The following is a 22,787-nucleotide window of genomic DNA, read 5'->3' as shown; positions in this document are numbered from 1 at the left end:
GCGCGCTTTCCTATTTTGGATCCAAATTGGCACTGATGCTGAACTGCTTGGACGAATCGCCAGGCACGAAGTCAACAAGTTTAGTCTCAGCTGCCGATTTGAATTTCAGGGTCGGATCATGCTCCGTAGTTGGCTTTTTCAACGGAGTCATGTCTGCCGGATCAACATTGTCCTTATAAAATTTCAGTTCCTCGGTGGCACAAACCGACTCTGCGTAGGACGCATCTCCTTCCTCGCATTCCAAAGCGAGTTTACGTCTTCCGTGAACCGTTATTGTCCCCTTGTGACCCGGCATTTTGAGGTGCAAATACACATTACAGGGCCGTGCCATAAACTTGGCGTAGGCCGGTCGCCCAAATAGGGCATGATATGGACTTTGGATTTTTACCACTTCAAACGTCAATCTCTCCGACCTGGAATCATGATCATCTCCAAAAACCACTTCCAGAGCTATCTTACCAACAGGATATGCTGACTTGCCAGGTACCACACCATGGAACACCGTATTGGACGGTTTGAGATTTTTATCTGTTAGTCCCATACGACGGATGGTCTCATAGTACAAGATATTAATGCTGCTCCCTCCATCCATGAGCACCTTGGTGAACTTATATCCTCCCACCTGAGGCGCCGCCACCAGAGCCAACTGACCCGGATTATCAACCCGGGGAGGGTGATCCTCTCTGCTCCATATGATTGGCTGTTCAGACCAGCGTAGATAACGGGGCACGGTCGGTTCAACAGAGTTGACTACCCGCCTCTGAACCTTCCGGTCTCGCTTGTCCAAGCTAGTGGTGAAGACATGGTACTGCCAACTATTCAACTGCTTTGGGTTGCTCTGGTAACCCGACTGTTGCTGCTGCTGGTTATAACCACCCTAGTTGTTCTGATTATTTTGATTGTTATGTCTGCTCGGATTACCATTAAATCCCGAACCGGAATTTCCTCCACCGTATCCCGGCCCGGATCCTGAGCCACCGCTGGAGCCGTGATCATACCGGAAAGCATTAGAATTCTTGAACTCCTGCATAATGTAGCAATCCTTCCAAAGGTGGTTTGCTGGCACCTCCTTCATCCCATGCTTTGGATAGGACTGGTTCAGTAGATAATTTAGGCGGTTCGGGTTAGGGTTGGGCGCCCCACTACGATTCGACGGTTTACCCTTGCGTCGCTAGCCCTTGTCCTGCGCGTTGGTATTAGCCACAAAGTCCATGTTGCCATCCGCTTTACGCTTGCCTCCGCTACCATTGCCTGCCGAGTGATGCTGCTGACCTTTGGAGTTGCTATTCCTCTTTCCCTTCCCTGCCTTGTCATCATCAGACTCGGGATCCTTGGTACTATCAGAATCAGCATACTTTACCAAAGCAGCCATGAGGGTCCCAATGTCAGTGCAATGGCGCTTCATCCGTCCCAACTTCAGCTTTAGGGGCCCAAACCGGCAGTTGCCTTCTAGGGTTATGACTGCAGTGTCGGCGTTGATGCGGTCTGATGAATGCAACACTTGTGAGACCCGGCGCAGCCAATGAGTCGTCGATTCTCCTTCCTCCTGGACGCAGGCAGCTAAGTCCACTATCGACATAGGCTGCCTACATGTATCCTTGGAATTACTGATAAACCGGGCTTGGAATTGGGCCCATGAACTGATAGAATTGGCCGGTAAGCTTTTTAACCAAGTATGGGTTGTTCCTTCGAGCATCATGGTGAAGTACTTCGCACATGCCGCATCATCCACATCAAGCATCTCCATGGCCATCTCATAGCTCTCCACCCATGTCTCTGGAGGTTGATCCCCCGTGTAATTTGGTACCTTGCGCGGGCCTTTGAAAATCCTTGGGCAGGCGCACATTGCGTAAAGCGGGGACAAGGCAAGGCACCCCCAAAGAACTAGAAGTAACACCAGGTTCGACCGAGATAGTTGGACGAACCGGCATAAGCTACCAAGCCTGATACTGTGCGGCTAACTCGGCCTCCCTGCGCGCTCGGGCCCGGTCCACCACTTCTTGAGCGTTATCAGCACCACCCGCCGGGTTGTTGCCGTGGGGTGCTCCACGTCATTCATTACTTGACACGGCCGGTTCATCCATATGCCTGCTATAGCTCCGGCTTGGACGTGGGGTCGAGTGGATCCGGTGGAGGCTGTACGAGTATGCTTCCTATTGGACCAAAGCTGTCCTAAGAAGCTCCTTGACCCGGTGCGTCTCTACCGCCTGCGGCGAGTCACCTTCAATTGGAATGGCCTCCAGCCGTGCAGCAGTAGCAACGAGATTGTCCATCGGGTTGGAGTAGTGACCCGGAGGTGTTGAAACAGCCTGAGGTACAACAATGTCATGACGAGGCAGATCCATCAAACGGGGATGAACCGGCGCGCCGGTCCCAGGAGCTTCCGCCCGGTTTACCACCAGCGGATTACTGCTTCCTGCTCCTGGGGTGTTGAAAAGGTCTCTGGCCTCGAAAACCGAGGGCAAACATGATCGGTACTTCCTCTTCCTGACTTCATGCGATGCGTTCTGGTCCAACATGAGCCTGTAGGCTTGTGCGTCTAAAGCGGACCGCTCTGCGGTCATCCTGGCATTCTCAGCTGCCAGGTCCGCCTTGGCCTGGGTGATCTGTTCCCTCACCTTTGCAATCTCCGCGTTGTGGACGTCCTGATCCGCCGGGTTAGCTTCTGCCATAAGCACAGCCAATGCATCAAATAGGTCTGATAGAACTTGAGCGGCGAGCGTACAGAGCCTCCTGCCCCGGCAGCCGTCGCTGCTACTGAACCGGAGGTTATTGCCGCAGCGGTCGAAGAATGAAGCACTGCCTGTGTGCCGGCCATGAATATTCCAACTCGATTGGGTAGATCAGAGGGGTCCGGAATACTGTCGCCATCGGAACAGCCCCCAATCCGGCCATCTTGTAGCTGATATAGAGATTCGGTTTCTTCGGTTGATGACTCGCCGCCGGAATAAACTACGGTCTCGCTGCCAGATTCTGATTCATCCTCATAACTTCCTCCATGGATGACTCCCATGAAGGCACGCTTCACAGCCGGTTTAACCCGGGCAGATCGCGCACGCTGAGCCGTTTCGACGAGGTCGGTGCAGATGTCCGGCTCAGGGCCCGGTTCACCGATTTTCCTGATGAAAACGTGTATGCCACCAAAGGGGACCCGGTACCCGTACTCAACTGAGCCGGCCTCAGGGCCCCAGCCTGCATCGTCGATGTAGAGCTTGCTGCGACGACTCTTAGTCATCCGGCCCGCAGCGTAGCCCTCGAGTCCTTCAAAGCGGCCCTCCAAGCACTTGAAACCATCGTGCAATAGCCCCACGGTGGGCGCCTACTATCGTGGTTTTGTCATGGCAGATGTCCTAGAGAAAGGACTTAGTCGTGAGGCCATCGCAACGGGTTAGCTCGAAGGGGTTAAAGCGGACACAAGGATGCAAGAGGGTTTATACTAGTTCGGCCCCTTCGATCAAGGTAAAAGCCTACGTCTAGTTGTGATGGAATTGATGGGGTTTCGATGACTAGGGAGCAAAACAAGCTTCGCCTAAGTCTCGAGTTGTTGTCTATTCTCCTAAATCGCCGCCGGGTCGTCCCCTTATATACACGGGTGACGCCCGTCGTTTCACACAGTCCTAACACCGGTTCATATTCGTATCCGGGTTGGTCTCTCCTTATTCCTATCTTACAATACAAGTTTACATACAGATGCCGGTTTACGGCTACAAGTCTTAAAACGACTACGGGCCTCAGGCTCTCATCTATCTTCTTGGGCTTTAACACTCTTGAGTTACTGATGAAGTTAACCCGGCCCACATAGGCTGGTTTAGGCCTAGTAGTAATATCCCCAACAGTTGCCCACGCGGTGGGGAGTACGAGGGTTTACTGGTCTGAGTGCCGTCGCCGGAAAATAACAGGAGGTGTGGGTGAGTAGAGTAATGGCCTGGCCAGCAATGAAGTAGGGTGGGCGGTGCGGCCTGTGCGGCAGCACAGCCGACACAGGAGGCGGGAGCAGGCAGTCCCACCGGAGCTGGTTTGGGCAGCTGGAGCAAGAAGATCAGATATTGAAGAAGCAGCACGGCCGTTGGATTAACATCCACCGATCACTGCTGCTAGAATCGTTTGTGGACTAAGTTGACAAAGCCAAAGTACACGTCAACCTAGTAGACCCACAAGTCAGCCTCCAAATCTGTCCCAAACAACATACAGCCCAAAATTTCTAGCCAGATTCAAATTAATTTTAAATATAAATATATCTTAATTTAAATTCAATGAAATTTTATCCGCACAAAAATAATGAAATTTAAAATATCAAAATCCAAAACAAAACAGTATTTTGGAACTAATTGCCTGTTTGATGTATTTTTTCATTTTACAGCCCATTTATTATTACTTATAGCCCATTTCTTATTACTTATAGCACATTTTCTGGGAAAAATGCATCCCTCCTCGTCTTGAAAGATTTCCGGCCCCGCAGGGCATAGAAAAGCAAGTAGGCCTACGTTGGTTATTCTGCAAAAAACTAAATAGCTGGCTAGCCATTTTTAGAAAGGAAAAAACCAAACTGGGTTGGTAATGTGCTAAACATATGAAATAAAAGCCTGGGCTAGACGGTCCACGGGTCCCCCACAACCCAGTTGATACCCTTCTACGTCCCGAAAAAACAAAATTATTACCCGCGCTGCTGGGTCCCTACTGTCATCCTCACCATGTACAGTCATCTTCTTATTCCTCTCGGTTGGTGACCATGTTGACAACACTAGAGGGCGGCACCGCGGCGAGCAAACCAAGGCGGAGGACGATGGTGAGGCCTCAGACGGGAACGGACAGGAGTCGGGGAAGATCACAGCCAGCCGTGGGAGGCAGGAGCAGGCGGTCCCGCCGGCGTTGGTTTGGCTTTGGCGGCTCGAGGAAGAAGAGACTGAAGAAATGCGATAGACGTTGAATGTCAATCCAACGGTCAAGGTTGGCACAACCGTTTGCTGACTAAGAGGACACCAAGTAGCATACTTTTTTATATATAGAAAGAAAATCAAAGACTTGGGAAGGCGTATAGAACAAGCTAGTGTACCAGTAAAGAGACGTTGCCGAGTTTTAGAAAAAAGAAAGACGTGCTCCGGTAGCTGGTTCGAATCCAAACCTAGACTATGACTATATATGGTGCTATGCTACTCTGCAAGTAATGAAACTGACATATCCAACGTTCGCTTCTCCCCTTCTCTACTTACTCTGCCTAGCATCAGAAGCTCTGGCCGCAGCAACCATGTCCGCTGGCTGCTCGTCTACCTGCTCTTCAGTAGGCAACAACCAGATATGCGCCAAGTCGCCACCCATACCATCGCTTGTGGGTCTCATCACACCCCCGCCGGCACGCGCACCGCAGCCGATTGCTCATCGCAACCTGCAGCCGTTTGTGTGGTGCCACTACTGCAAATCACGCAGAGTCATCCGTCGCGTCTCAACCACAATCCGCAACCCTGGCCGAGTCTTATACAAATGCCCGAATCATGGGGTAATAATATGTTTAAGTGTTGTTCTGCTGCTTTCAGTTGATGATTTTTTTAATAGTTTGGTTGATGATCTTCCAATTTGATTTGTGCAAAAAAGGGAAGATTCGTGTGATTTCTATTTCTAGGAAGTTGCTGATGTGGGGGAATGCAACTATGCTGATTATTTGGTTAGCCGAGGAATCCCAATACCAGCGGATTGGGGTGTTGGAAAAGTAACTGAAGGAACGACAGAAGAGGAAGATTGAGAGCAGAAGGTTAACGATGCAGTTCCTCTGATCATGGCCAAGCAACAGCTGCTGAACGGCCTTGACAGCAATGAGGAGATAAAAGAGCTTGTGAAGATAATGGGCAAAATCGATGTGCTCTGTAGGATGATTGTCTCTTTATTTGCAGTGTATGTAGCACACGTGATGTATTCAGTGGCTACGACATGAGCACTTTGCTGAAACTAGTAATGAATGAAACCTGTGTAGCAGGCTGGGCGTAGTGTTGTGAACATCTAATGATTTCTATTAACAGAAATCAGGGGGTATCCCCTTTTTCTCATATAAATAAATAAATAGCAGAGGCCCTGTCGAGTCAGCTTTGTTCTCATTCGAAGACGTCGAGCAAATTGCAGTCCAACAACAAACTATGTCATGAAATTCAAGTTTCACAGCCAAATATGAGTACAACTAAACAACAATGTCATCATGTTTTAGTTTTCATACAATCACCAAACACAAATCAGCATACATAACAAGTGATGTTCTCACAGCAAAATACTAAACAACATGTTCATCAGGTTTTAGTTGTCATAGCAAACAAAATTTCACATAGTAGATAAAAAAATGTCTTCTGACAGGCAAATACGACAAAAGCAATGTAATCATCATCCGCAGCAGCAGCGTCAACATATTCGCCATGTGTATCAGTCTGAATCATAATTCCCCACGGTGTCATCTTCTTCTTCGTCCTCAATTTCCTCGAACATTGGCTTCTTCTTGATCAACTCTTGTATGTCCACAGCATGACAGACAATCTTTTCCCCGACGTCATTGATGTGATGGTTCTCAAAGATATTAGGAACATCTGCGTTATCTTGTACATCAGGAGCAGTGTAAGCATCATCTTGTTGTGCAACTTCATTAAACGAATTCCTCTGCTCAAACCTTTGCAATACTCTGCAGTCATCGCTACGTGCAAATGTGTCTTCCAAGAAAAATATCTATGTTGCTTGATTTGCCTAAATAAAAGGCTCGTTGGTCTGGTACCCAGCCTTGACATTGATGGATTTGAAATAATCATCAGCACTGGGTTTTGCGATCCTGGAAAACAGGTTATACCAACGACAGCACAACAGAACCACACACCGATGATCCTCGAAACTAGAGATATACTGCAACTGAACAATGTCTGTTATGTTAGCATATATGTTAGTTGTCTCTTTGTCATACGTATCCGTGCTCATGATGGCACTATTTTGTGTCTTCCTGCCTTTGTCTCGTGCAAGGGTGTTGTAGCGCACATCTCCAACAACACAAGATTCATAATGTCTTACCTGAGTATCAGGACCCACTACTAGTGAGTAAAGGGCATCATTAACTACCTTCCCATCCTCCCGCATCTTCTTAACCTATGGTTAGAAAATTGACAAGCTGATCATCTTATGTACTCAATATATTAAAAAAAACTGACAGTGCACTTCAAAAGCTTACATGGTTCTTGAACCATTTCGCAAATCCTGCCATAACCAGTTTGTCAATGTTTCTTGGATATTGGGGCAGTAACTCCTCTTTGTATATGCTGCACAACATAGTGATCGCGTCAAACATCTAAATATATAAGAATGTGTTGCAAGTTTAGTAGATTATGATGTATAAGAAGCAGTACTGCACTTACTTGATATAAGGTAGTATCTCAGGATAGTTATTCAACACATACCAAACCATTTTGTCCAAATCTTTAGGTTTGTCCTCTTGTCGACTCTTCCCTGTAACTCGAATAGAATAATCGAAAACATTGAGCCCGGGATTGTCTTCAACCACCTCTTTACTAAGCTGATCAGCTGTTTCAATATATTTTGAGCAGAATGTCAATGCTTCTATAGCAATGTAGGCCTCTACAATGGAACCCTCGGGTCTAGATCTGTTCCTAACATAGCCCTTGAAAGTGCCTAGCCGCCTTTCAATAGGGTACATCCAGCCATACTGTACTGGACCTCTAAGTAGTGCCTCATCAGGTAGATGAACAGCCAAATGCACCATCACATCAAAGAAGGCTGGAGGATATATCTTCTCAAGGTCGCATAGGATAGTTGGTATCTTCTCTCTAAGACGCTCCAAAGCATCTATCCTGATATTCCTATTGCAGAGTTCCCTGAAGAATTGTCCCAACTCTGCAACTGCTCTGTATAAGTGAGGGCGGCCCAATCCTCTAACTATAACAGGTAAAACCCTTTGAAGTAGGACATGGCAGTCATGAGCTTTCAACCCTTGTACCTTATTTCCATCTGCACTGACTCTCCTTTCAGGGTTGGAAGCAAATCCATGTGGGAACCTCACACGTGACAGGACCTCGCAGAATTCTTTTCTTTTTACCTTGTCCAAGACGTACACAGCTGGTGCCATCTCCCGTGGTTTACCTTCATCTTGCACCTGCAAATCCTTTCTGATACCCAGGTGTGTCAAATCAATCCTAGATTTTAAGGTATCTTTCGTCTTGCCTTCAATATTAAGAAGTGTGCCGATAATGTTGTCACATATATTTTTCTCGATGTGCATCACATCAAGATTATGCCGCAGATCCAAATCTTTCCAATACTCCAAGTCCCACAAAGTGGACCTGTGGGTAAACAATAATCTCTCTTCTACCCTGCCACACTTCCTTTTCCTGCTACCATTACCAGGATGGTTTCCTGGTGTAATATGCCCGACCTTCTCTAATTCCACTTGCAACTCATCGGCAGTGAGCCTCTTTGGCGCATCACGGTTTTCATGCTTTGCATTGAACACATGTCTTTGGTATTTTCTAGGATGCGGCTTGTCCTTGGCAAGGAAACGGCAGTGTCCAATATAATAGATCTTGCTAAGTATTGTGTATGGCAGCGGATTCCTGTCACAGCGAACACCCTGACATAGTGCCTAAAGCAGGATAATCATGGACACACCAAATTATAACAACACACAGAAGGAAATCAGCTGGTGGGCTGCTATATAGGTATCGACTGAGAACACCCTTCCATAGCTGTTGACGTTCCTCCATAAGAGGCTCCATGAACAAATCAAAATCCTTTCCAGGACTTTTTGGACCTGGGATGAGCAAGGCCATCATGTAGTTTGATTGTTTGGTGTAGACATTTGGAGGCATGTTGTAAGGGATAACAAGCACTGGCCACAAGCTATATGTGGCGCTCTGGTGGCCAAATGGGTTAAATCCATCTGAAGCTAAGACAAGTCTAATGTTTCTCGGGTCAGCAGGAAACTATTTGTGTTTATCATTGAAGCTTTTCCACTCACTACCATGAGATGGATGGCTCATTACATTCTGATCTTTGTACTCCTGGTTCCTAGAATGCCACAGTACATCCTCTCTTGTTTCAGCATCATGAAACAACCTCTGCAATCTTGGTGTAATTGGAAAATGTCTCAGAACATTATGAGGAATCCTCTTCACAGCATCACCATCTTTCCATCTTGATGATTTACATTTCAGGCATTCACTTAAGTTGGCATAATCCTTCCGGAAGAGAACACAATTATTTTTACAAACATGGATCATATCATATCCAATTCCAACTGCACGAAGGAAATTCTTCATTTTACTATAGGTGTGTGGCAGCACAGATGCATATGGGAAAGATTTGCGGAAAGCAGCCAACATTGCATCGAATGATTTGTTGGTCATCTGCTCAGATGTCTTCACCTGAAGAAAGGTGACCATAGCTGAGAATACTGACAGCTTATTTCCTGGGGTGACAGCAATGTTGCATTGTTCCAACATGCGGGCCCACCATTTTTCTTCTGCAGGTGAAAGTTCAAGGAATGCACGAGCATTTCGTAGCATTGGTTGAATGTTGGTCAAACTCACTGGCTCCGCCACCACCACCTCCTCCTCCTCTTCCACCTAAGCATCAGGCATATAAAGATGGTGATCTTCTGCTTCCACGTAGTCAATAACATTGACGTTCATAGCTTCACCATGATGAACCCAGCTAGTATATGTGACCGACATCCCATACAAGTGTAGATGATTTTGCACAGTTGACTAGGGTCTTGTACCCGAATTAATACAACTGCTACACGGGCAGAGCACATCTGATTTCGGACCACCGTAATCAGCTCTGATAAAGTTCATGAAGTTTTCAACCCCCTCGACATATGCAGCGGAGAATCTTTGAGCAGAAGTTATCCAAGTCGTGTCCATCTGTAAGACATACAAATTAGTTCTTCTACTAGATATTACAGGAAAAACATATATGCTTTTTTATGAAGTCCAGAAAAAATACCTAGGTCGATGTCTAAAGCTATGGCAAGATATTTGGACGAGCTTATCTAAGTAACAAAATATATGTAAAGCTAATTCAGCAAACAGATTTGAGTGCCAAATTATGGAAGGCTATTTCAGCAGTCAATGAGGCCGAGCACATAGCCATCAAACTATCGAAGGCCATCGCAGCAAGAAAGATCGAGTATAAAACGGTTTAGAGCTATTTCACCTAACAGATTGGCTACTAGACCATGGCAATCTACGTCACAATAAATATATGGCAAGATATTTTAGCAACTAATCGGCCTTGGCATGCCATCTCAGCTAAGCAGATTGAGTGCAGAATAGGGCAAGGAAGCTTCTTAAGCAGAGCATATTGACAGTAAACTACTTCGGCAAACAGTGAGATTAACATCGTCTATTAGCTAACATTCAACGCTACACCGACATGAACGGGGCCTCAGTCTAGAATGCGCATACCGTGGGAGAAGCTGACCGCCGTGCGTCTCCACACGAACGTCGGCAGCGGTGGCGGTGCTGACCACCGTGTGGCTCCACAGGAACGTAGCCAGAGGTGGCGACGCTGCTAGAGGATGGCAGTCTATGAGAGCGTACAGTGGGAGCGAGAGGATCGCCGAACCGCGGCGCCAACGTATCGGCGCGGCGGGGAGGGCGGCTTTGGCGGAGCGAATTTATTCGAGGGGGACAGAGGGGAGGGGGGTTTGGGGAATATTATTGGCTAGTTGGCCGAAGGGCGGTTTAATCGGATTTGGGGGGAATTTTTGGGTGTGGGGGGGTGGATTTTCGCGCGGTGGGCGGGGGGAGTTTGGCGCATGGTCGGTTTCTCCAAGTGCAGTCCCACGTGTCTGTGAATAGGTAAGCCGAAGCGTGTTCCATTTGTGTGAGCCGTGTGCAGGACCGAACGTGTGTGGGGTGCAATGCGACCGCAACAGGAGTGCTATGAGTGTACCGCCTTTTTTCCTTTTAAACTAGGTGCTTCGCCCCCTCAGAAAAAATTTGTTGCTTCGCGCGATCCATCGATACTTCTACTAGTAATCCGGTAATCTCGACTAAAACGGCATGGCCGGGACTTTTCCCGCGCGATATGCTGGGAGGTTGGCTTAGCTGGGTTTTTTAGGACAAGTAATGCTACACCTACGTAATCCCAGTTACATAATTAACATAATGTGAAACGTGTGAGCTGTTGATTGTAGATTGAGGGGAGGGAGGGGCCCACCACCATGAAAATCAGGGGAGGAGAGAGAGAGGCAGTTTACATTAACCCTTTCGTAAGTTCCCGTAGATGTAGAAAGATGTGAAATGCGTGAATGTGTAGTGGACGTACTATTGGTGTGCCTAAGATAATTGGTGTATGTATAGACCCTATGTGTTTATTTTACTTCGCATGTTAGATTTGTCTCGATTCAATAAAAAGCAGAGTTGGTGATGATGGTGTGCCAGGTCATCCTGCAATATAGGCCGTCCGATCTATATCTGACGGATAGGAAGGAAACTATGACAATTTACCCGCACTCCTCTCCACATTTGCAGACAAGGCTTTCCCTCGTTCATCATTTTCTCCCACAAGATCTTGATCTTCCGTGCAATGCACGGGCATCTGCTAGTACTCCTACAATATGTATATTATTTTGAAAGTTCATATACACCGGCCGAGATTAATGCAAACACGGTAGATTTTCATTACATTTCGAACTTTTATAGGGCAGAAAAATAAAAGAAACCCGACCCTAAACGTATTCTATGGCGGCGACCAACGTCCTCCATCTGCGATCTCTATGTACGGGGGCGGGGTTCAAGACCCGTGAAGTGAAGGTGCAGTCTCCAGCAGGAAGAGTAGAACACGGGATACTGACCGGCCAGTTAGCACACCATGCCCTGCCGCCTCCCATGCCCTACTCATCCTCGGAGGAGTCCCCGACTTCGACGGTGCCGGACATTGGTCGGCCGCAAGTAGGACGCGTGGCTGGCGGTGCTCCCGTCGTCGGCCGCCAGCATGGCCACCACTTGTGCGGTCGCGTCCGCGTCCGGCTACGCTGCTATTGCGTCGTGAGAGGCGACTTGAGCGAGGGTGGCGACCTCAAGCTTCATCCCCGAAGACAAGCTCTCCCACAGAGTGCTCGCACTTACGGTCATGGCGGATGTGGTGCCAGGTAGGAGGACGATACGCTATGGTGTGGAGGTTAGCTAGGCGTTGCCTCTTTAAGTAGCGCATTCCGGTGAGGCCAAGCGCTCGGGTGCCTCATTAAGTCGCCGAAGTTGGTTCCTCGGGCACCGAGCCTCTTAACAACGACATACGGACGGACGGCATGAATGCGGGCAGTTGGCGCTGGCTGGGAACGCACCATGCGACGGCGCGAGGGACGAGGGTTTTGGTGTGCCAGGGTAGTCAGCTGCGGTCGTGGCAATGTTGGAGATGCCCTTTTCTCACATGTGATCCCCGCATGTCATTGAAAAAGCAAGACGACCCGGCATGGTCTCAGTTCCAGAGTATGCAGTTGGCCGTGCTACACCACTCCGCGGACGCGTCACGACGCCCCGTGCATCCTCGACGAGCCGGGTGTTGGGGTGTGTTTGGATTGTGACCAAAGTGCACCTTACCAAAATTTTCGTCATGGCCCAAAGATTGGTCTTTATTTGGATGGTTGCCATTTGTTGGCATGCCAATGAACTCTAGCCAACTCTAGTGCATTTTTCTTGCCAATGTCGGCCAAATCATGGGCAACCAATACGTCAACCAAAATTTTGGTCATGACCCAAAGATTGGTCTTTGTTTGGATGGTTGCCATTTCTTTGGCATGCCAATGAACTCTAGCCAACTCTAGTTCATTTTTCTTGCCAATGTCGGCCAAAACATGGGCAACCAATACCTCAACCAAAATTTTGGTTACCCAATGCTTTGATGGGGCAACCTTGGGCACAAACCAAACATACCGTTGGTCGTGCCACAGCACTAACGCCACCCTCGGCACACTGAAACCGACCGTGTCTAGCTACGATATGAGTGTGTCACTCACCACGGTCGCCGTTTCCAGAGGCGGTGCTGGAGCTGCGCCCCGTTGTTGGCCCTAACAACCCACATGAACGGTTGTCGGTGGCGAGAAGGTCGTGGGCCAGCTCCTCCATTGGACTAGTCTGCGCTACGTCGTCCTGACGGGTGTGGCCCACATGTCGGTTTCCCTATTTTCCCGGCCATATTCAAGCGTTAGTGCTCCTTGTTGCGCATTAGGCCTTTCACTATGTAGGCCAAGCGAGACAACTTATTGTTTATTTGAGCCGTTCAAGTATAATCATGTGGCATTTGCTTATTTCTCATTCCTCTCCAACCCGCTTCTCCATCGATCATGTCGCCCTCTAGTCGAGTCCATCCTCCCGCATGCCTCGTTTGAACATTCCGCCGAGTATCATTCGCATGTACCCACCCTAGTCCTCTTTCAATAGATCTTCGGACCCCGAGATGAAATCGAGAGGGAACGAGTGGGGGCACGTGATACCTAAGACGGATTCAAAATTTGAACCGGTGATCATAGCTTCCACAAATCATATATAAAGGGTATTCAATGTTCGTTTCGTTTTTGAACGTACAATATACTCCCTCCTATCCTTTCTAGTTTACATATAAGTTTTATGTGTAGTCAAAGTATCTCTATTTTCATGAAAAAGGTATCAACATTCAACAACGCCCAATCAATATTGTTAGATTCGTACGTACTCCTAGATTTGTACTCGAGATGGTTTCCACTTTGACTATTGTCAAGATTAATAGTACATGAGATGTATAATGTGAAAATTATATCATTGGAAACTCCTTTCACATACTAATTTGACCGTATGCTTTGTGTAAGTTGCATGTCATATATTATTACTCTAACATTTGGTCAAAGTTAGCCTAAAAAAACGCATTAGACCATGTATGCTTTGTGTAAGTTGCATGTCATATATTATAACTCTAACATTTGTGTAAGTTGCATGTCATATATTATTACTCTAACATTTGGTCAAAGTAGTATAGTGGAAGTGGATCCTCTGACGTAGGTATCCCTGCCTTACCCTCCCTTTCGGTCACTTACTGGCGGACCCCATGCTTGCTAGGCCCCGCATGTCAGTTACTCAATGGGTTCGACCACATCAGGGAATCCTCATCCGTAGTATACTCCCTCTATTTTTATTTACTCCGCATAAAACAGAGGGAGTGGTGGTATAATAAATGACACGGGCGGGGGAGGGGGAGGGACGTCGGTTTGCTCTCAATTGTGGTCCCACAAGCGAGCGAAAATTCAAGACAAAGTGCGTTCCATTCGGTGAGCGACGTGGAGTGTCCAGCGTGCCGGGCTGCAACACGAACACGACAAGAGCAATGTACAGTCAAAACCGATTGACCGGTCATCACCGGAAACACTATTCACACCAGAACCTTTGCTGCTCGGCCTACGCCAGCCACTGCCCTAAAACCACACCAAATCTCCATCCCATTCCCCCACCTTTCGATCCCCTAGCCCGCATCAAGCGTCCCCTAGTTCGCCAGAAAGCCATGGTGCACTGCAAGATCACTTACTACAAGATGCTGACGCCGGAGCGCCGTGCAGAAATCGCGGCAGCTGTCGGCGCCACAGACCTCCATTCCCAAGCTCTCTTTGCGGCGGGCCAATCCCCGAGTTCTTTGGAGCCAAGCTACGAGGAGGAGGAAGCCGATCCAATGTTCATGGCGGAGGTCATGGCGCAGAAGGCCCCCGATGGGTATGAGATGATGGACGTCAACTTCGTGCCGGTGTCCGAGTCCCCCATGGTGCAGGCGGACCAGCGGTTCAACATGGTGATACTAAAGGAGGACCGGGAGGCAGAGGATCAACTCGACGCGGAGCGCGCGCATGCCGCTGCCATCGAGGCTCTCCTGCAGGCGGAACCGGATGTCGTGGATGTGAACCGGGCGGCGAAGGCTCAACTTGAGGTGGAGCGCGCGGATGCCGCTGCCATCGAGCCCTCCTGCAGGCGGAACCGGACGTCCTGGACTTGAACCGGGCGGCAGAGGCTCGACTCGACGCAAAGCACGCGGATGCCACTCTCATCGATGCCCTCCTGCAGGCGGAACCGGATGTCCTGGACTTGAACCGGGCGGAGGAGGCTCGACTCGACACGGAGCGTGCGGGTGCCGCTGCCATCGAGGCCCTCCTGCAGGAAGAACCGGACGTCCTTGACTTGAACCAGGTTGTGCTCTCATCCATGCAGAGCGCCCGCACGCTCTGCTTGAACGAGTAGCTGGAGGCCGAGGACAACCACGGCGCGAAGACACACGTCGACAGCGACGGCTGGTTCGCGCCGGCAGCCAAAGACGATGAGGCCGTCTCTTTCCGCGAGCAGTGATAGTTTTTCTTTATGTTGTTGTTTTTAAGGATCTTTTGCTGTGTAAAAACATATATTTGTTACACAAGTCGACTGACTTGGGTCAGTCTACCATTTCAGGCGGTTGGATGAATATCCTATGTCTCCTAACCCTTCTTTCCTTCTTCCTCACCTCTTCTTCTTCCCCAACAGACCACCGCACAGGCCGTACGGATACTCCCCAACATGCGGTTGGATAAACATACTCTCTGAACGAAAATTATGTGTCAGCGATAGGACGGCTGAGTTTGGTTTGTTCACATGCGACAGCATGTGTCAGTGAGGGTGCGTTCCCTTGGTTGGGTTTGCGGCGTGCATGAGCGACTGGGTGAGGGTGCGGTGCGACCGCGGCGTGCAGGAGAGACCGTGTGAGGGTGCGGTGCGACCGCGACAGCCGTGCGCAAGTGTACCTCCTTTTCATTTTGAAAATTTTAGGCAATCTTGGAAAAAATGTGTGGCGAAGTTTGGCAATGCAAGGCCTAGACCCAAACAGGATAAGTTTGTACGTACTAGGAGTACTAGTGTTAAAAAAGAAAGGCGGGGTTTTCCTTCACGGGATTTAATCGATACAAATCCTCGTTTCACGTGTCAATTAATGCGTATTTTTTCTCCAAAGACCAAAGAGCTAACCATCTCACTCCTCATCGCTTGATTAATGCAGCGCCATGCAAACCAACCTTCTCACTTCCGCATGCATGTAGGGGATATTAATGTCCTTGGTTGCTAACCCCATCAATTTCGCCTCGATTATTGTTAGTGGCCCTTTGCAAATTATAATTTTGATATACTGTCCTTGTGTACAAAACAATGGAGGTAGTAACTATATTTGACTTCCTTCCCCATTGCGGTGACGTCGACGAAATCTTTTTTGGTGGTTTGGCAAAGTGCGTTCGACGGAGAACACCATTGAGGGAGACCACGATAAGTCGTTCGCAAGTGCCGCCTACAAGTCGAGACAACTGCTTTATTTGCATCCAGGAAGTCCTTTACTAGTAATCCCTCCAATCCTTTTTTTCTTTGCGTCTAAGGTCCAGCCCGTATACAAGGAGAGGAGCAATTAGCAAAAAAATGGACTGTTTTGCCCCTGGATTCATCTGAGGAGACCCTGGTTGCATGCGATATTGGCTCAGACTTTGCATTCATGTTGTCTCTCTCTCCTCCCTGTCCATCTCTCTGCACGCATGAGCCTCTCGCTCGCTCTCCTATTTCTGCATGCAAGCAGCTCTCTCTGCCTTGGGAAGATGCGAAGCACATGGGAAAGAGAGATGGGATTACTGCAGGCACGCATGCGGTGGAAAGGGATGGAGGGCCCGGTTGGAAAGAGCAGCAAAAAAATGACAATGTGCACAGCATTGCATGGAAAACAAAATTTTCTTAGACGCAGACAAAAAAGGACCGGAGGGAGTACTACTAGGAGTACTAGTGCGGTGAGATGGTTTCTCGAAGAATACGATGGAGAAGCGGAGTCAGCGAAGAGTGAAATGATGGTTGCTTCGTCCGTGCTTTTGTGATTTGACGCCTCACTGCTTTGTGATTTGTGATACAAGGGACATGGGAGTAGACTTTGTGCTCTATACTGTACTACATGCGTCCAAGCATGGGAGAAAGAGGAGAGACGTTGCATTTTTCTATTCCTTCAATCAATCAATCAGGGAGCTTCGGTTCCATCTTTTTGGCTTTGCCAACACCGTCCACAATGGTTCCCATGATGCTAAAAGCTATTTTCACATTTCGCTACACATTGTGGATGCCCTTAACCGTACCACTTGGTTTTGCTCCTGTGTGCTATCTATACAAATCTCAATTATATTGATCTAAAAAATTATAGAATCAAGATTAGCAAAAAGGAGGTGATTTTTCCGCGCGGATGGCAGGGGAGGTTTCTTATTTGAGCAATGCTACATCCACGTAATGGTTTACGTAAAGTTACGAACTGATGTGATGTGGGACTATTTGATTGGATTAAAGGAGAGGATTAGGCCCAATCCACCTGAAAATTAGGGGGGCATATATAGATTAGATGGAAAGTATACATAGTAGCTACGTAGCCCTTTTCAAGTCTAGGATTAGGCTTCTTCGTTCTCCTGCCGGTTTGCTAACATGCGGTCCCACGTGTCAGTGCTTTACCAAGCCGATCCACGTCCCACATGAGGCAGAACAGCGGTAGAAGCAACACATGGTTAAGTTGAAGAAGATGAGGGAGAAGTGGATTCAGCAACGAGTGAAATGATGGTTGCTTCGTCCCTCCAACTTAACTGCGGGAAAGGTGCAGCTTTGTGATTTGATGCCTCATTGCTCATTACTACGCCGGCACCATGACTGGGGTGCTTCACCCCGGCTGCTCTACACTGTATTCCGATATGGCACGTGGCCCTGGTAGCTTGATGTCCCACATGTCAGTGAAAGGAACTAGAAGATCTATGAAAGCGAGCGCTCCACTCTTACGACGGAGGAGTAGACGACACGACGGCCCAGTGAACTGTCACTTGTACTATATAGTACTATAGTTTTGCTATTTCGAATGATCCATCGAAACAAACCCGATTAAACAGGAAAGGGTGGGATTTTTCCAGCGCGGTAGATGATATTGGCCATACATTCAAAGGCAATTTTAATGTATGCAAACTGAATAATTATAAGTAACAATATGATATCTAGTAAAACTAAAAACACATATGATTTATTGTGTTAGAGTGTAGTAGTAGTGCTGTATTGCATAGTTGTTAGATGTAACATGCGAGAACGTGTAGAGATGTAGTTTTGGAGGGCCTATAGAGAGAAAAGCATAATACGGTCACCGAACTTCAGAATAAGCTGATTACGGTCACTTTATACATTTTGCGGTGATTATATGGTCACTTGGTCATAGTTCAGCATCAGATTGCACTCTATTGACCGGCCAAATAGTTTGCGTGGCGCCATGTTGACTAGTTAAATTGACCACGTTCCTTGTGGGTCCCACCTGTCAGTTCGCATGTGCAAAAGGTCAGATAAACACAAATTTACGCAGGCGCGACAAGGCTCCAACCTGTGCGCGGGAATCACCTGGTTGTGTATTTGTCTGTCAGGGCCTGATGTGTGTGCATGCACGTGTAGGTTGAGCACTTGAGCGTGAGAGTGTGTTTTGGTCGTGTGGTGTATTGGTGTGTGCATGCATGCGTGCGTGTGTGCGTGTGAGTGTTGCGTGCGTGCGTGTGAGTGTTGCATGCGTGCGTGGCTGCGTGTGTACGTGTCAGTGTTGCGTGTGTGTGTGGGTGCATGTGTTTGTGTGAGTGTTGCGTGGATGCAGTTCGTGTGCATGTGTGCGTGTGTGTATAATCACCACACCAGCTCCTGTGTGTTAAAACAGACGGCTCAACATACCAGTACAAGGCCACCTTGTCCGCTGTGCCCGCGGTCATGACTTTGAACCACCGTCCAAATATTTTTTTGTCGTTTGTTTTCGTTCTTACTAGCAAGATGCCCGTGCGTTTCACGTAACATCAAGATGCATTTGTATGACTTGTTTATCTTGTGAGAGAAAAGGATGAACGAGTGAAGGCCTTATTTGCAAATGTGGAGAGGTGTGTGGGTACCTTTCTGCAAAATTGCCATAGTTTCTTTCCTATCCGTCAGATATAAATCAGACGGTCTATGTTGCAGGATGGTAGGCACACCATCATCACCAACTCTGTTTTTTATAAGAGTGTATTTTATGTATTTTATAAGAGTGTAGATGTAGAGTAGATACAAGTCGACAGGTGGGCATGATGGTAGAGAGATAATGTGATGCAACACTAGAGGTGCCACGTGGAGCATTTAACTGGTCAACTAGTCATGTCATGAGCAAATATAGAGTTGTAAGGTGAGCCCGTGACTGTATAATAACCACTAAACGTAAATGGTGTCCGTAATGTGTGGACTCTGAAGTACAATGTACGTATCGTGCTTTCGCTTCAAATACAATGATCATCATTGCATATTTCGCGAGAGAAAGATGAAACATGCGTGAATTTTCTGGGGGCTTTCTTTTAGAGGACCTGGAGATAGTTTTGTGTGCATACGTGAAAGGGGCGTACAGGGGGGGTATGTGATGTAGAGAGAGATGCTCTTCATTTCTCTTTATTATGACTAACTTTGTATATAGTATAAAAACATACAAATTCACAGTGCGGAATAAATATCATTGTGGGCACCATGCAATGCAAATTAGCGTTCGTACTCCTCCATATAACTTTGTAGTGTTGTATATATGTAGAAACTCTCAAATATTTTTTGGCCACAATTTATTCAAAAGGAATGTTGTATGCGAAATAAACGTGAAGAGATGGCTTTTTAGATCAATGGGGTACGTGATGTAACATGTGTGAATGTGTAGTTGGTGCATTTGGCGGGGTCTGGAGAGGTATGTGTGTGTATTACATATTCGAGAGAGGCATGTATAGAGGGGCCGACGGGGAGGGGGAGTGGGAGAGATAGCACAAGAAATGAGAGTGGTCTCTAGAGAGAGAGGAATATGACGTGACGACAAGAGATTCCATTCCCTTGAGTGTGTATATGCAAGGGGGGAGGGAATAGAGGCACCAGGAGAAATTTTCTGTGTGTGTGGTGTTTGTGTTGGTATGTGTGGGTGTGAGAAGATAATGAGACATGGGGGCAGAGGGTGTGTCACCGCTGAGGTCCGGTGGGTCGAGGTGAGGCCCTTCGTTCGGTTCCGTCCTGCGCCACATTGGTCGGCCCGTGACGCATTTAGGAAGACCCAGGGATGACTAGTTGTACAAGACAAAGATAGCAGAATTGTGAAGGACTCTGTGTCCACTGACAAAGCCGGCTAGGATTTGTAACCCTAGGTTCTCGGACTAAGGTAACCCATTTATCTCCGATATTACTATTCATCCAACCTAACTTTAAGGGGCATCCTACAGAATGCTCTGCTAGAATCATACTCGTCGATTAGGAAGAGAGGTGTGAGACAATGCATGAGAGACAAGCGTAAAGATAATGTGCGTACATGAGACCCGTAGGCAAGTCCATGTATATAGAAAGGGTCGATGAGGATTGTGTGTGTGTATGTTTGCGAGAGGAAGAGTGCTTGTGATAAAGGTTAGTGGAAACAATTGTAAATGGTTACGAGAGGGAGGGAGGGTTATATCTAGAGCATGTGTGCGAGAAAGACACCTCGGGAGAGAGTGTGTGAGCATGTGTGAGAGACCACCAATGGAGAGTGAAACTACACGTAAAAGACTGCTCTACACATTGATTAAAGATATAAATTGTATCCAAATATTAGGATGGGATCATGATATTTGCAATTCACGTAAGGAGTGGTCATTGATCCATCAGACATCTAGATTCTATCGAATTTGAGCATGTCTATGTTATTATTCGACACAATTGATCCACATAGTTAGTATTTTGAACTCCAGATAATGCATCGCTTTAGCAATCGAATATAAACATGAGTATAGTTCATGTTGTGTGTGTAAAGCACATTATACATACAAAAGTTACACAATGGACATTATAAATAGCTACCTATGAACTAGCATACATTTGAATTCAACTTAAGGTGGTTGAAAAAAATCGAATTCAACATGAAGTCCATTCAATTATTTGAATTTGATATCATGGCATTTGTAAACCATACCTAAATTATGGGGGCACCTATCTTTTCTCTGATTTTGTACATAATAGCATATGTAGTCGTGTACAAAATAGATTCAAGTTTAGCTCCTCCATTCCATGATAATCGTAGTTATAGGATTTTCAAGTGTCAAAATTTCAAAAAGAAGCGGATAATTTAATGAGGTTTTCAAACATACAAGGTCATATATAACGTTGTCTATTTGGGTCAATCCTCATAGTTCAAGAGTACTCTAAACGTGAATGCTTGTGTTTCAAAATTTCAAACGAAGCGCCAAAAGAGCCTCTACTTGCCCGAAACCGCATGAGACGAATGTTTGGTAGTACAAGGAAATTACTTTTCTAATAACTCCGACCCGTGAAACCTACTGGCCCGACATCCAAAGGTCTAAACCGGGGTAGGTTTGTAGCTTCATCTAGACGCCACACAACCGCATCCGAAAAACATTCATACACAATCTGCGCCTAAGCACACATGCGTGCGACCGAAATCGCTCCCGCCCACTGTTTGGGACACCTGGGATTACCATCCTACCCCCGACCCGCAGTAGGTCCAAAAATTAAGAGGGGGGCAAAGTTTGTACTTTCCCCAAATTTCAAACAAGCGCGTCCCATATTTTGTTCAAAAAAGCCAAAAACAAGCGCGTCCGAGACCAAAACATGGTTCCCCCACCCATCTGATTCCCCATTCGTACTCCGTGGCCACCAAAACTACCTCTCCACCAGCCGCGAAACCACGGCGTCCTCCATCCGCCAACCCATCCCAACCATCAACCGCCAGCCTCCTCCATCATGCCGGAGCTGATACCCCGACATCATTGTCCATCGCAACCTCAACCGCAACGCCCTCCACGGCTAGTAGTTGAAGCCGAGCCCGAGCCGTCCGTACACGAGCCAGTTCAACCATGTCGTCCTGCACCTCACCGCTGCCACTCCAACTTCTCCACCCTCCACCGCACCAGAGCTGTTCCTGCTATGCCGTCCTTCGCCGCCTCGGATCTGCTTCCCCTCCGCCGACATATGGCCACGGCAACACAGTCAACAATTTGGCCATGGGTTCGTCCAAGCCTGCACCCTCCAGAACATCGGTTACCCCGGTAAAGAGAAGAAGATCGGCGCGACATGTGGAGGTGACCACAGGGGCAACCGAAAAAGGTACTCCTCTTCCCTTATTCGTGCAAATCTTACGTCTCTGCTTGCACGGTATTCATCCCATAGAAGACATTAGTTGATCGCTTCTTCTTGATACTATATGTTCTTAGTAACTCGTGATGCACAAGGTTTCTCCTCATATACTATTTCACCTTAGCTAGAGGTCCGTCGCCCCCCTGAATTTCAATTTCTGGCCAGTTGATTCCCAATTAACGGAAGCATTCCTCGGCGTAACAGGCGCTAGTACGCCTATTACACCGGGGAAGCAGTGCCTTGGTGTTTACCTTAGGGGCGTGTGCGGCCTAGAGCTACTGGCGCCCAATCTGGAGGTCGGCCGGGATTAAAGGGATGATCTGGGGGCGCTTCCAAGCACGACGGTGGTGTGAGGTCGATGGGAGGGCGGGGCGGCAGATGCAGGGGTCTGGGCCAGTGGTCGCTGGCGGTTCGAGAAAGATCGTCAATAGTGACTGGCGGGAGGTAGACGAAGGCCATCTACCCGTTCCTTATAGATCGGAGGGTTCATTAAAAAAATCGACTGACCTATTTATTTTCAGTCGACTGTTATCTTAGATATGACCACATGTGGTGGTGTTTTGGAGGAGTACCTGCATTTCCTGTGCTCATATATTACAAAATCATACGGAGTATAATCTAATT

The sequence above is a fragment of the Triticum urartu genome, chromosome 3A, assembly GCF_056163025.1.
Source record: "Triticum urartu cultivar PI428250 chromosome 3A, HENAU_Tu73, whole genome shotgun sequence".
NCBI lineage: Eukaryota > Viridiplantae > Streptophyta > Magnoliopsida > Poales > Poaceae > Triticum > Triticum urartu.
This window is presented reverse-complemented; position numbering follows the sequence as displayed.